The following is a 15,018-nucleotide window of genomic DNA, read 5'->3' on the forward strand; positions in this document are numbered from 1 at the left end:
TCACCACATTATTGATTTGCTTATTGGGATTAATTTTATTTTAGTATTGGTTTGATATGAGTCCCCAGGCAATCCGTATTGTGGACAGACAGCTAAACCAGTTAATTAAATAGTTTTAGTAAAGCTTATGATTCCAGCACAGCTTCAGTTAATGGACTTGTGGCTGGAGGTCCCTGGTGCATGATGAAGATTTTTTAATTCTTTGACAATATAAAACACAAGCAGAGATTTCTACACTACTCAAAGTGAGTATTAATGGCTTGTGCAGAAGCATTCACCTGTGGAAACATCTCACACTACTGTTGTTACCAAGTCCCATTCAATCCTCTGAATCTGTTTGGTTAAGACAGTCTGTTAAACAGAAGTCATAATCTGGCTTTATCCACTAATGCTCTTTCTTGGAACAAGTGTTAAAAACGCGACACACTTTAAAAAAGAGATAATCTTTCTTTCTTTCTTTTCTTTTCTTTCGTTCTGTCTGTCTGTCTGTCTGTCTATTTTTCTATTCTTTTCTATTCTTTTCTTTTCATGTCTGTCTGTCTGTCTGTCTGTCTGTCTGTCTCTCTATCTATCTATCTATCTATCTATCTATTTGTCCTTCTTTTCTTCCTTCTTTTTGTCTGTCTGTCTTTCTTCCTTCCTTCTTGTTTGTCTATTTTTCTATTCTTTATACTTTCTGTCTGTCTGTTCAGTTTTTTCTTTCTTTCCTTTCTCCCTCGTTAACTGTCCTTCCTTCCCCCTCCTTCCTTCCCTCCCTCCCTCCTGTCTGTATGTCTGTCTGTCTGTCTATTTTTCTTTTCTTTCTTTCTGTCTGTATGTCTGTTTATTTTTTTATAAATTGTTCCTTCCTCCTTTGCTTCTTTCTATCTTTTCTTCCTTCTTTCTTGTCTGTCTGTCTGCCTGTTTTTCCTCCCTCCCTTCTTTCCTTTCTTCCTTCCTGTCTGTCTGTCTGTCTGTTTGTCTATTTTTCTATTCTTTGCTTTCTGTCTGTATGTCTGTTTATTTTTTATAATTTTTTTCCTTCCTTCTTTCTTTGCTTCTTTTTTCTTTCTTTCTTTCCTTCATTCCTTCCTTCCTTCCTGTCTGTCTGTCTATTTTTCTATTATTTTCTATTCTTCCTTCCTCTCTATTTCTCTATTCTTCGTCTCTCTCTCTCTCTCTCTCTCTCTCTCTCTCTCTCTCTCTCTCTCTCTCTCTCTCTCTCTCTCTCTCTCTCTCTCTCTGTCTATCTATCTGTTTTTCTTTCTTTTCTTCTATACTTCCTATCTATCTGTCTGTCTGTAAATTTTTCTATTCTTTTCTTACTGTCTGTTTAATTTTCTATTTCTTTCTTTGCTTCTTTCTTTCCTCCCTCCCTCCCGCCTTATTTTACTGTCTGTCTGTATATTTTTCTATTATTATTCTTTTCTTTCTTTCTGTCTGTCTGTATGTCTGTTTATTTTTTCTTTCTTTCTTTCTTTCTTTCTTTCTTTCTTTCTTTCTTTCTTTCTTTCTTTCTTTCTTTCTTTCTTTCTTTCTTTCTTTCTTTCTTTCTTTCTTTCTTTCCTTCCTTCTCCCTTCCTTCTCCCTCCCTCCTTCCTTCTTTCCCTTCCTTCCTTCCCTCCCTCTCTCCCTCCCTATCTTCCTTCCCTCCCTCCCTTCCTTTCTTCCTTCCATTCCTTCTTTCCTTCCCTCCCTCCCTCTCTTCCTCCCTCCCTTTCTTCCCTCCCTCCCTCCCTTCCTTTCTTCCTCCTTTCCTTTCCCTTCCTTCCTTCCTTCCTTTCTTTCTTTCCTCCCTACCTTCCTTCCTTCCCTTCCTTCCCTCCCTACCTTCCTTCTTTTCATCCCTTTCTTCCTCTGTCTGTCTATGTATCTGTCTATGTATTACACGTGGCAAAGTCATGTTGTATGTAGCTACTATTGGTGTAGTTTAGTGTAGGTATCATTACTTCTGATTATTAGTCATAGTAAAAATGTACAATTTGTTAAGAGCAAGTAGTTTACTATAAGCTGCTGATAAAAGTCTCCTTTCAGAGGAGATAAACCATCATCAATGAGATTAACTTTAGTCTTTTGATGTCAAGACTTCAAACAAGTGCAGTGTGAGTCACTTCATATATGAATGCTACCGAATGAGTAGATATTTTTTATCCCTTTTTTGACGGTTTCAACAGCAACAACATAAACACTCCCTTTTCCAAAGTGTTTTTCAAAATCATGCACCCCGCCTTTAAGTAGGGCATGTCTTTCTTACCAATCAAACAACTCGAGCTCAGATAATCTTTGTCTGTTAATCACAGTTTAACAAAAAGCTGTCAAGCATCCTAACTTTATCTCTGGAGATGAAGTCTTGTTTACAGGTGATGTTGATAGTCTGCATCTAATTGCTGTCTGATATAATTGTTTATTTCCCCTGACTCCGTGTCTAACTTCACTCCTTTATAATTATATGCCTCCTCTGCAATCACTACACTGAAACCAACTCAAGAATGCTTGTATTTAAAAAAATGTCAATATATAAAGAATGTCAAATATATATCCTCCATACACAAATGCTGGGCCAGTGTTGGGTCAAAAAGCGACAAACCCAGCCGTTGAGTTTAATTAATGTTTTTAGACTTTAAAACAACCCAGCATTTTGGGTTAAAAAAAACTCAGCGCAAGTTAAATTACAACCCAAGGGATTATGTTTGTCCCTTTTGACCCCTTTTTAAGTGATACAACAATTGTGTTAAAGTTGCAAAATTACAAATATTAATATCAAAAATTTAAAGCACCAGTACTTCTGAATGCACAGCAACTATAATGGAATACTATAAATTTGACTATACATTTATTTATTTTATAAGTTATTTTTTATCATTTTATGATGGCAATAATCTAAATTTAGTTACAGTACAGTATATCACCACCTAGACTCAGGACATCAACAATTGAAGTAAAATGATTACATATATAACATGGAGGCCCTCTGCTGGACTACTCTATATAATAACCATTATAATTTGCATGTCAAGCATGTTTTGTAATATAGCAGCTATAGCAGATTAAACCACAAGAGACACATCCATTTCTTTAGGAGAAATAAAAACACAAATAAGACAATTGCTGACAAACACTGTCAAGCTATGAAATGAATGTGGATAGCACAACACAAGTAATTTAGTTTTGGAAGAATTTAATGAGATATGCTGAAGTTCACTTTGAATTTCTTTCTCATTTTAATGCAATTGCTCCCTGTCTGATATCATTGCTGTCTGGAAGAAACCAGGTTATTAATATTGTAATATTATAGAAATGTTTGACCTCCCTTTACTATTTTGAGTTATGCTGGATATAAGCATTGACCTCCCATTTAAATTTTAAACCCTTATTTTTCATACAACTTGGAAATAAATCTGTCACAAAAAATTGCTTTAATACTGCAGTGGGTATTTGTGGATTAAAGTCAAGTGCATTATTGAAAATAACAGTACGTCTCAAATCGTCCTAAAAATAAATCTTTTCATGAATCACCCATTCTTTGGTTTACTTCTAAAAGGCCCAGCCCTCCTTATCCAATCACATCCTATCCCCGTTATCTCCTATAGGCTTTTATTTTCAGCGCGTGTCGTGACAGTAACAGTGAAACATCAGACCATGAGTAATGTGCATCACTGGCCACTGTTATGCTAATGTAAATGCCATGCTGTATTGACATTTCTCATTCGCCAGTGTCTGTTGTTGTTGTTGTTGTTATTAATAAATAGCCTTATGTTGCTGTGACGTTGCATGTATGAGCAGGGCTTCTATTTTTAAGGCTCTTTGACATTGCTCTGACTTTGCAGCATCGTGTTATGGGACCGACGAAGCAGAGCATGAAAACGGTCTCATGTGGGTGTCCAAAGTTGTGCCAAATGTCCGTGCAGACTACATAGAATAGATGATCATTTTATATGCATCGCGGTCAAAAACAACCATGGGGCCAAATCTGTGCATGCAGAAATGCACAAAAGGGAACTAAAATTAGGATGCATGGCATGTTTGAATATATGACCCTGTCTGTGAAGTTCAGACAAAAAGTATATGGCATGTCATTGTGTGTGTCTGTGTCTGTGTGTGTGTGTGTGTGTGTGTGTGTGTGTCTGTGTGTGTGTGTGTGTGTGTCCAAGGGGTCAAGGTTTGCCTGGTTAGCCCGGCCTAGTTTTAGATGTCTGTAACTAAATGCAGTAACCTTCCAGCCAATGGAATTAGACTCATTTGAGCAGCTTCTTTACATCACGACAACATCATTTTTCTGTGACTCCTTAGTAATTGGTCACATAACACATACAGCTCAGGTGATTGGTTTATAAATTTGGTGTACTATTAAAATTTTTAAATTGCGCCCCTTTGGATAATCCTGCACCAATCGATTAACAGCCATTGAGATGATAAGGAAGATAACAGGTAGATTTGTCCAGGTATTATAACGCCATTATTTCTTTTGCAAAAAAAAAGAAATAAATACATTTTATAATTTATTTATTTCTTTATATATATATATATATATATAAAGGTACCACTTTTAGCATAGCTTAGCATAATTCATTGAATCTGATTAGACTATTAGCATCTCCCTAAAAAATGACCAAAGAGTTTTGTAGTTACATCATGTACTAAGACCAATGGAAAATTAAAAGTTGCGATTTTCTTGGCAGATATGGCTGGGTACTATACTCTCATTTCGCATAGTGGTCAGGGACTTTGCTGCTGTACCATGGTCGCGGGGATGTTAACGCAGCGCCCAAAAATAGTCCCCAGCTAGGTAACTTTCAATGTGACCAGCACTAAGTTTGTGCAGCTGGGGGCACTATTTTAGGCGCTGCGTAATATCATTGCGACTGCTGCACCCATGGTATGCTAAAAGTGGTATCGCCAGACCTAGAGTTCGGCTGAATGGATTCCAAAACGGTAAATTTTCAAAAAAAGTAGAGTGTCCCTTTAAAGGTGCAGTGTGTAGATTTTAGTAGGCATCTAGTGGTGAGGTTGCGAATTGCACCCCTCCCTTTCGAAGCACATAGAGAAGCTACAATAGCCGTCACAGGACAGACATGTCATCATCTGAGACAACATAGTGACAAACGCGCTCAGTAGAGCAGTTTGTCCGTTTAGGGCTACTGTAGAAACATGGCGGCGCAAAATGGCGGCTTACATGTAAGGGGACCCACGTTGTATGTGTCACGGTTCGTATAACCGGATAATGGAAAATAACAGAAGACGAACCCAAACGCAAGATGTATGAAAATATAACTATTTATTAAACTGAAACTAAAAACACCCACGAGGGGGTAAAAACAGAAAGAAACAGAAACAATGTGATGAAACACAAATAACTGGAACAGATACACGGGAACCATAAAACTTGGATTTCACAAACATCAAACAACGCACGCACACCACACAGAGAACACAAGGGCATTATAAAGACACCACATCAATGGGGAACAGGTGAACATAATTAATCACTTAAGACATGATTACATAAGGGAGTAGGGTAAAAGTGACAAGACACTGGGAATACGTGTTACACAGATATGATGTGAATACACACGTATTCCCACATAAAACACTGCTGCCCTGGTCCTGCCCTCTGGATAATAACCAAGGTCAGGCCAGACCATGACAGCCACAAAACACTGGGAACACGTGTCACACAGATATGATGTGAACACACGTGTTCCCACGTACACACACTGCTGCCCTGACCTTGCCCACAGAACATAGACCTGATCTACACTAAGGTCTGGCAAGATCATGACAGCAACAAGACACCGGGGACATGTGGCAGCCACACACAGAATGTGATCCCACATGTCCCCACACAGAACATGATACTGCCACGGTCCTGTCAGATGCACTCAGACCTAATCTAGCACGGATGTCTGACAGGACCGTGACAGTATGTAGATTTAAACAGCTCATTCTAAGATAGTAAAAACAATACAGTTCATTATGTAAGGTCTTTATACACCACTGTCAATATAGTTATTTATATTATATTGCATTGCTGTTAAAATATCCTTCTAAAATTTGCACACTGCACCTTTAAGGAGAATTCAAATTCTCAAAAAAGAAACGATCTTAAATAACATCTTAAAGTTTGGATAACAGTTGTCTTAAATCCCAAATGGTAAGATGTTGATAAGATGAATAAAGTAATTTGATTTTTTAGAAATTTGATTTGTAGTTAGAAATTTCAATTTGACTGTTTACTACACAAAGATTTAAAGGAATAGTCCATTTTCTTAAAAGAAAAATCCAGATAATTTACTCACCACCATGTCATCCAAAATGTTGATGTCTTTCCTTGTTCAGTCCAAAAGAAATTATGTTTTTTGAGGAAAACATTGCAGGATTTTTCTCATTTTAATGGACTTTAATGGACACCAACATTAAAAACTTAAATCAACACGTAACAGTTTTTTTCAAAGGACTATAAACGATCCCAAACGAGGTATAAGGGTCTTATCTAGCAAAACGATTGTCATTTTGACAAGAAAAATAAAAAATATGCACTTTTAAACCACAACTTTTCGTCTAGGTCCGGTCCAGCGCGACCTAATGTAAATGCGTAGTGACGTAAGGAGGTCACGTGTTACATATATAAAATGCACATTTGCAGACCATTGTAAACAATAAACTGACACAAAGACATTAATTAGTATCATTCCACATACAACAATGTCGGAACCGTACTCTTTCAACACACTTGTAAACACTGGGGCGGAGTTTCGCGTTCGTCCTCTGTGACCTCTTGACGTCATGACGTCATCACGCTGTCGCTTTCAGGACCGGATCTAGACGAGAAATTGTGGTTTAAAAGTGTATATTTGTTATTTTTATTGCCAAAAATGACAATCGTTTCACTAGATAAGACCCTTATGCCTTTGGGATCGTTTAGAGTCCTTTGAAACTCCGTTGAAAAAACTGTTAAGTGTTGAGTTAAGTGTTAGGTGTTGGTGTCCATTAAAGTCTATTAAAATGAGAAAAATTCTCAAAAAACATAATTTCTTCTGGACTGAACAAAGAAAGACATCAACATTTTGGATGACATGGTGATGAGTAAATTATCTGGATTTTTCCTTTAAGAAAATTGACTATTCCTTTAAATAGGTCATTCATACTCATAATAAGTGTAATGTCTTAGTAATACGTCATAAAACAACAGTAGCTGAGATCGTACTTCATTCATAGACAAATTCATTGTGAAATTAGTTAATGTTAACAGCTCCACTCAAACCGGGAGTCAAACCGGTTGGTCCACTCGACTTGCATGACAGACCGATTGGGAGATTAGGGAATGATGTTTACTCTCTATGTTTCTCTGAGAGAAAGGTGCTAAAAAGATTTAAAGACTGATAAGTGTACCGTTTCCTCATGAGCATGGTAGTTCATGACAAAGATGTTCTTATGTAAATATTTAAGAACTTCATAAGAAATGTTTGAGAATTGCACTTGAGAACATTTTAACGAACTTCTATCTTAGTAACGTTCTTATTTGTTTTCTTAAGAATGTTATGTAAATGTTTGTCATGTACAGTAGATCACAGTCATTACAGCGTGTGTTTGTGTGTGTGCGTGTGTGATAAACAAAACATCTTGTCTGAACGTGGAGCAGGCAGAGGACATTTGAAGGTAACAGTTCCAGTTAGGTTGTAACCCAATATACATTATATTCATGGCGTAAGCGCTAGAGCTTCTCTGACAAAAATGAGATTTAAAAATAGCGCAGGTGCACAGTCAGCATTGTGCTTACTGTGAGTTTCATATTCGCCGTAAATGCTGTTGTTCAGTCCAGATGAGTGGTGCTTCACTCTGGCTTATTTTATAGGGCTGTTTAAGATCAGCTTAACCAAAAGTGCATGTTAATTATTTATCCTAACAGTGGGAATGCACCGGATACCCAGAGACAGAAATAGAAAGGGACTTGGGGAGTCCTGGGAGGGGACACAAAGTGTCAGTTCAAAGTGATTTCAATCTTTTGTCAGTGATGCAGAGTTCTCCAAATGGGACAGTCATGGCCTAATAATGGTTTGAGAGTTGGGCTTGTAACCCGAACATCACCTGCAGGTTGCGACTGAGGTGCCCTTGAGCAAGGCATCTGTCCCCTAACTCGCCGAATGGGATAAATGCAGAGGTCACATTCCAAGTGGGTTACTTTCAAATAACCTTTAAGTCAATGATTCTTAAAAGAACCCTTTCTGTCTTACCTTTTTTACTAGAAAGAACATTTGTGAAACAGAAAGGTTCTGCAGACGTTCGTTTCTTTAATGTACCATACAACCAAACATATTACTTCATGGCATCATTTAGCATCTTTATATTTAAGAGTACAACCTCCAAACACTGTGCAAATTTCATAAACAAATATAATGAGATCTTCTGCATATCTGGTTTTTGTCTCAGTGAATCTTGGACATTTCCACATGAAAGCTATAAGAGCACACATCTTTATCAAAACAGGCCACATGTGGGATAAAACATGATTATTGCAAAAGATCAGCTATTATCTTATGAAACTATATGAAAGAGTAGAATATACATATACATATATAATACACTGTAGTGTAACATTGCTTGCTGTTTTCTGATACACGCTCACAGGAAGTGCTTACCAAAGCTTAATATCACATTCCACTTACATAAACAATACGCTCCAGATGCCCACTGTATCACTGTACATCCATATATTTTGTGTCATTATTCTCTAAGAACTGATATTATCTACATGACTTTAAAGGTCCCGTTCTTTCTGTGTTTTTGAAGCTTTGATTGTGTTAACAGTGCGCAATATAACATGTGTTCATGTTTCACGTGTAAAAAACGCGGTATTTTTCACACAATTTACTTATCTCTATAGCACTGTTTTCACTGTCCTAAACGGGCTGATGTCTTCCTTGTTCTATGAAGTCCCTCCTTCAGAAATACGTAACAAGTTTTGATCGTGTAGTTTGTTTAGTGTGTTGTGATTCAATAGCAGCTTAGCTTGCCAATATAGCTGCTGACTGATACCTGTGGGTGGAGTTTAGTCAAAAAATTGTTCTAGTGACGTTATTAAAGCAGGAAGTAGAGGGCTGTAGTTCAAACCGGCCATTCGCTGTACGCTTTGAAAGGCGAATTCTGTTAAAGAAAATATATGAGTTTAAATAAATAAATATTATTTATGCTATTATAGCAACATTACATACTACTTAGGGTTTAAATGGGATCAGGAAGAACGTGACCTTATAGCATGCCCAAAATGATTTTTGCTACTTTAGATACACTCTAAAAATGCTGGGTAATTTTTTAATACATTTTTTAATAAAAAAATTAACCCAAAATTGTGGGTTGCTTCAACATTGGGTAAAATATAAGAATATAAGAGTTAATTTAAAGGAATATTAAAGTTTAAAATATGGATATCAATATCACATTAAGAAGACTTTTATTAACCCCTTGGAGCCACGGGGATTACTTCTGTGAAGGATGAATGCACTTTTTTTTGGACTTTAAAGTCAGAAGTTGTTTCCTGATCCCTGTTTTCTAGCATTGTGAGTAGAGGTCTTCTCAGGTCCAAAGAAATGTACCTGACCCAAATTTACCCGAATCACTTAATACCCGAAACCGTTTTTTTTAAAGGAACAGTATGTAAGAAATGTATATCAATTAATCATAAAATGGCCCTGATATGTCACTAAACATTAAGAAATTATTTTCATTTCAAATACTTATATCACTCACAACAGTACTGTGGCCAGGATATTGTCATTTAAAAAGTGGAGTTGCAGCCCTCAACTGATGTTTATGTTGTCATGTTGTGTATTGGACACCAGTTTTGTGATTGCAGTACCAGTTTTGGCCACAATCCTACATACTGTTCCTTTAAAGAAAGTCTCAACCTGAGAAAAACTAGAGAAAATTAGACCTGAGTCCGACCCGAACCAGTGGCAATTTTTTTTAACCCGACTGGACCAGAATGTAAACAACACCGACGTATGTGCAGTCTGTAGCCCCTGACGCATTAGTTAGACAAAAAAGAAACCCCGCTGGTCTCACAACCAATTTGGTGAGCTGCTCCTTTTACTTTGTTATCTGACGACGACACCAAGGTAACTAAAATGTACATTTAAAGGGACATTCCCCTTTTTGGAAAATATGCTCATTTTCCAGCTCCCATGGAGTTAAACATGGAGTTAGTCTGGCACTACCACTTTTAGCATAGCTTAGCATTATCCATTGAATCTTGATTAGACCATTAGCATTTTACTCAAAAATAACCAAAGAGTTTCAATATTTTTCCTATTTAAAACTTGACTCTTCTGTAGTTACATTGTGTACTACGACCGACAGAAAATTAAAAGTTGCGATTTTCTAGGCAGATATGGCTAGGAAATACTCTCATTCTGGCGTAATAAACAAGGACTACCATGGCTACCGCAGGCGCAATGATATTACGCAGTGCCCGAAAATAGTCCCCTGCTAGTGAAAGTTACGGATGTAACTACAGAAGAGTTTTAAATAATTAAAAAAATATATTAAGACTGTTTGGTCATTTTTTAGTGCAATGCTAATGGTCTAATCAGATTCAATGGATTGTGCTAAGCTATACTAAAAGTGGTAGTGCCAGACCCGGAAATCGGCTGAATGGATTCCAAAACGGTAAAAATCAAATGTATAACTCTAGGGAAGTTGCAAAATGAGCCGATTGTCAAAAAAGTGGAGTGTCCCTTTAAAATTGACTGACATGTCTGTCTCATGGAAAATGTACCTACCGCCAGCCTCACAATGTCGCAAGCGCTCTTGGCAAACAGAGGAGAGGTTTGAAAAAGACATTGACGCGCACATGCCACTGATGCCAGAGAGTTCGGCACACGTAAAACTTTTAGACCCGAACCCGATCGGGTCTCGGGTCGGACCTCAGGTTTTCAGGACTAAGTGGACCCGTGAAGACCTCTAGTTGTGAGCTTGGAAGAGCAAGGGCATTTACTAAAATAACTCCAAATGTGTTAGTCTAAAAGATGATGGATATTTTTATCTTGGATGGCTTGAGTTAATTTTGATATTTGGCTGGAGTATCGCTTTAACCCAGCGGTTGGGTTTGTCCTTTTTGACCTAACCATAGGTTGAAAATTTCTTGGATTTTTTTTATCATCATAAAATATGTGTAAAAATTAGTATGTGATCATAGTAATGTCAATAAAAGTGGAAATTGGAGTGTTATCTAACCATAAAGATAAGCCAGAACTGTAATGATCTGAAGTGTTCGTAATCTGTTTAAGACGTCTTGTCTTTTATTATTGCTCTCCTGCTAGAACATCAAAGGAACAAGGGGAGATGGACGACTCATTATATAAGGGATAATGTACATAGTGTATGAGATAATAAGCAGCCAGACACTCATTACTGCAAAATAAACCGGATCAAGTCTTGGATTAGCGATTTATTGTGCTCGCATGACCATCTAATGCTGCATTATCCTGCTTATTTACTGTACATAGCCTCTTCCCAGATATATGGACATGAAACATTCAATTTTAGATTAAATATTTTATTTTATTAATTGTAGAGACCACTGAAAATATAAACATGGCTATATAGGAAAATTGCATTTTCTCATGAAAGTCATTATTCTGAAATGTTTGTCACTGAATGACACAATTGGCCGATCAGAATCAAGTATTCTGGGGAGCCATGTAATGTACAAAGGTAATTGGGCATACAGAAAGTGACTAAATGATACTCTATCAGTCAAAGGCATGTTTGAGAGGTAAAACAGTACACTAATATTGTCGCAATACATCTTCATAGGCATGGTTGGATTTAACAGATGGAGATGCAGATGGAAAAGGCATAAATTATGATTTATGGTTGTGTTGCTAGTGTTAAAAGCTACCAATTATGCAGCCATGTAGTGTGGCCCATCTTAGCTATCAATTTAAATCAAAAGTGGCATTTCTTTTTTATTATGTTGGACCACTAAAAATAAACATTTTGAGGGAGTTAACAAACATTTCATCTAACAAATCAAATATATCTGACTAAAAAATGAGATGTGTGTCATTAAACTGTAAAATATAAACAAATTAGTAAGACACTGAAGTGCTGTATATGTTTCTATGCCACAATTGAGGTAGACGAAGGTTACAAAGGACTTTAGCTTGTAAAATGCAAGGTTAGGAACATACTGTAGGAAACAATGGAAGGAAGGCAATATTATTGTTATTCTCTGTGGCTGTCTGGCTAAATCAGGATACGCATTTCATATAATTCACAGAACAAACTTATAGACATAAAGCTTTTATTGATGTCCTGCATAATAAATTGCTGATGTGATTTATTTCACTATCAACTAATCTCACAAATTTCCGTAGTATAGTCACGGAATGTTTTGCCATTGTCACGGATCTCAGCATTTTTCCGTGTCCGTACCATGGACTTTCTTTTCCGTGTAAGTTTCACATATTGGTTAATCGATTGTGTTTCCTATTTTTAAACCATTGTTGCTTGGGACATGATTTTTATAATGACTCACATAATTTTTGTAAATTAAATTTACGATAGTAGTAGGGTGATTCTCACGAAAACTTGGTTTTAAAAATGTCAAGCATGAAAATGTACAAATTGCTTAAATTTACTTTTTTTCCCACCAGACATTGAAAAACCAAGGCTGGAGTAAATGGGAACATTAATTTAAAAACTTTTACTTATCATTTAACATTTTTTGTGACATAATTAAAAAAATTAGTCCTAAAAAATCTCATTACCGCAACAGTCAGAAAACATCAACACTGACATATTTTCAAAATGACATGACAAACCTGAAAGAACATAATTTGGAGATTCTGCACATGCATTTAAAATCAAAGTATTATGCTTCTATTAATTAAATTAACATTTAATAAGCATCTGTTGCGGTAATGATAATCAAAATGTTGTGTAAACATTCTGGCAAGACAATATTTCAAATTAACTGTAAAAAAATGATCTTACCTGGTAGCCATCTTGAAGTAACTGGTCCATGTGCTTGGTCACTCAAAATCAAACTTTATTAAAATTCTGTATGTGTGCTTAAACTGTTCTCAAAAAGTGTTGCGGAGGATGAGAACATCAGGCATGGACACATCATTTTCCTAATTTTTCTTCATTATTATTATACATGAATATTCAGTAAATATTTTTTCTGTCATCTAAAGTAGTCTTGCAAAACATCCATTTATTTTTTTTCTTAATATTTTTGTGTTAATTTGATTAAATTACAACATAACGCATGTTCAAACACAGCCGGACACATTGCGGTAATGAGAATTTCAGCAGAAAATGAGATAAAATTTACAATTATAAATTCTTGTGTTGAAATCACACATTTTGCAAGGTAGAACACAGTATTGTGTTAATTCTGATGCTTTTTAATGTTACTATATTACACATTTTAAAGCTAAAATCATTAGTGCCGTGGTGTTTCAATGGTTTCGTGAGAATCACCCAGTAGTAGGTTACATTTATAGAAATATGTTGTTGTTTTTTCCTTACATTCTTTTCCTCTCATAGACAAACAGACATCTAAAGCCGATATTTTTCTCTCTATGTGAGACTCATGTTGATTGTACACATCTGAAGAGATTAGGTGGCTCTGCCTGGCTCATGCAGCTCCTCTTGTGTGCAAAAGGAAATTTTTAATTCATCAAGGCTCACATTAGTTAACTCCCATGATCAGCCGGTGATATGATGATAGAATTGCCTCCAATGCTGTGTAGACACCTATTCGTTTTTTTGTGTGCATGTTAAATGGCAAATTTTAGCATATCTGCCGGGAGCACACGTCCCTGCAGCACCCGGTGAGAGATGTTTTAGTGATGTCTCATTAGAAATGTCTTTCCCCAAGTTTTAAATGTCACCTTAAACTTCACTAAATGTCAAGTACATATCCTGATCCTGAAACTCAAATGTTTTTATAGTGTGTGGAGAAATTATACCGTGCATCATTTCTTGACTTTTACATTCTATCATCATAATCATTTCCAAATCAACAGTATTACATTTATGGAACCTATTCTCGATTTTGTACTGTAAATTTGTGTAGGCTAATGTAGATGCTCAAGTGTAATTCATAACACTGCAAAAAATGAATTCTAACTTAGCCTTTTTTGTCTTGTTTTCAGTAAAAATATCTAAAATTTTCTTGATGAGCAAAATGACCTAAGAAAATTAAGTCTAGTTTTTAGACAAAAAATATAAACTTTAAGTAAATTAATGCTTAAAACAAGCAAAAAAATTGCCATTGGAATAAGAAAACATTTCTTGAAATAAGTTTACTTTTTTCATAAACACTTAATTCAAGAACATTTTTCTTTTGATTCTCAGATTTTATTTTATTTTTTTGCTTGTTTTAAGCACAAATTTGCTTACCTTTTATATTTTTGTCTAAAAACTAGACTTATTTTCCTAGGTTGTTTTGCTCATCAAGAAAATAAATCTTAATTTCAGAATATTTCAATATTTTTACTGAAAAAAAGACAAAAATACTAAGTAAAAAAGTCATTTTTTGCACTGCACTGCAAAAAATGATTTTCAAGAAAAAAATGTCTAAAAAATCTTAAATTAAGACGCTTTTTCTTGATGTGCAAAATGACCCAAGAAAATAAGTCTAGTTTCTAGACCAGTCTAGTTTTTAGACCAAAATATCAAATTTAAGTGATTTTTGGCATAAAACAATCAAAACATTTTCTTAAATTAGTGTTTAAGAAAAATGTTCAAGATTTTTTTGCTTATCCCATTGGCAGATTTTTTTGCTTGTTTTATGCACAAAATCACTTAAATTTGATATTTTTGGTTTAAAAACTAGACTTATTTTCTTCGGTCGTTTTGCTTATCAAGAAAATGAATCTTTTTTTATATTTTTTCTGAAAATACTAAGAATTTTTTTCTTAAAAATAATTTTTTGCAGTATTTCTATACTTTATAGAAGTATTTTGAGTAGAATTTACTAAATTTTTTTATGTTCAGTACACTAAAATAAATTATGTGCAACCAGATCAA

The 15,018-nt window shown here is 35.5% G+C and overlaps 1 protein-coding gene across 2 annotated transcripts in view; it reads left to right on the forward strand.

Annotated features, from left to right (window-relative positions):
* The window catches only part of cfap221 (cilia and flagella associated protein 221), a 54,875-nt gene that overhangs the window by 25,762 nt on the left and 14,095 nt on the right, over positions 1 to 15,018 (forward strand). The gene's annotated exons all lie outside the window — the stretch shown is intronic.

The sequence above is a fragment of the Misgurnus anguillicaudatus genome, chromosome 3 (genome assembly GCF_027580225.2).
Source record: "Misgurnus anguillicaudatus chromosome 3, ASM2758022v2, whole genome shotgun sequence".
NCBI lineage: Eukaryota > Metazoa > Chordata > Actinopteri > Cypriniformes > Cobitidae > Misgurnus > Misgurnus anguillicaudatus.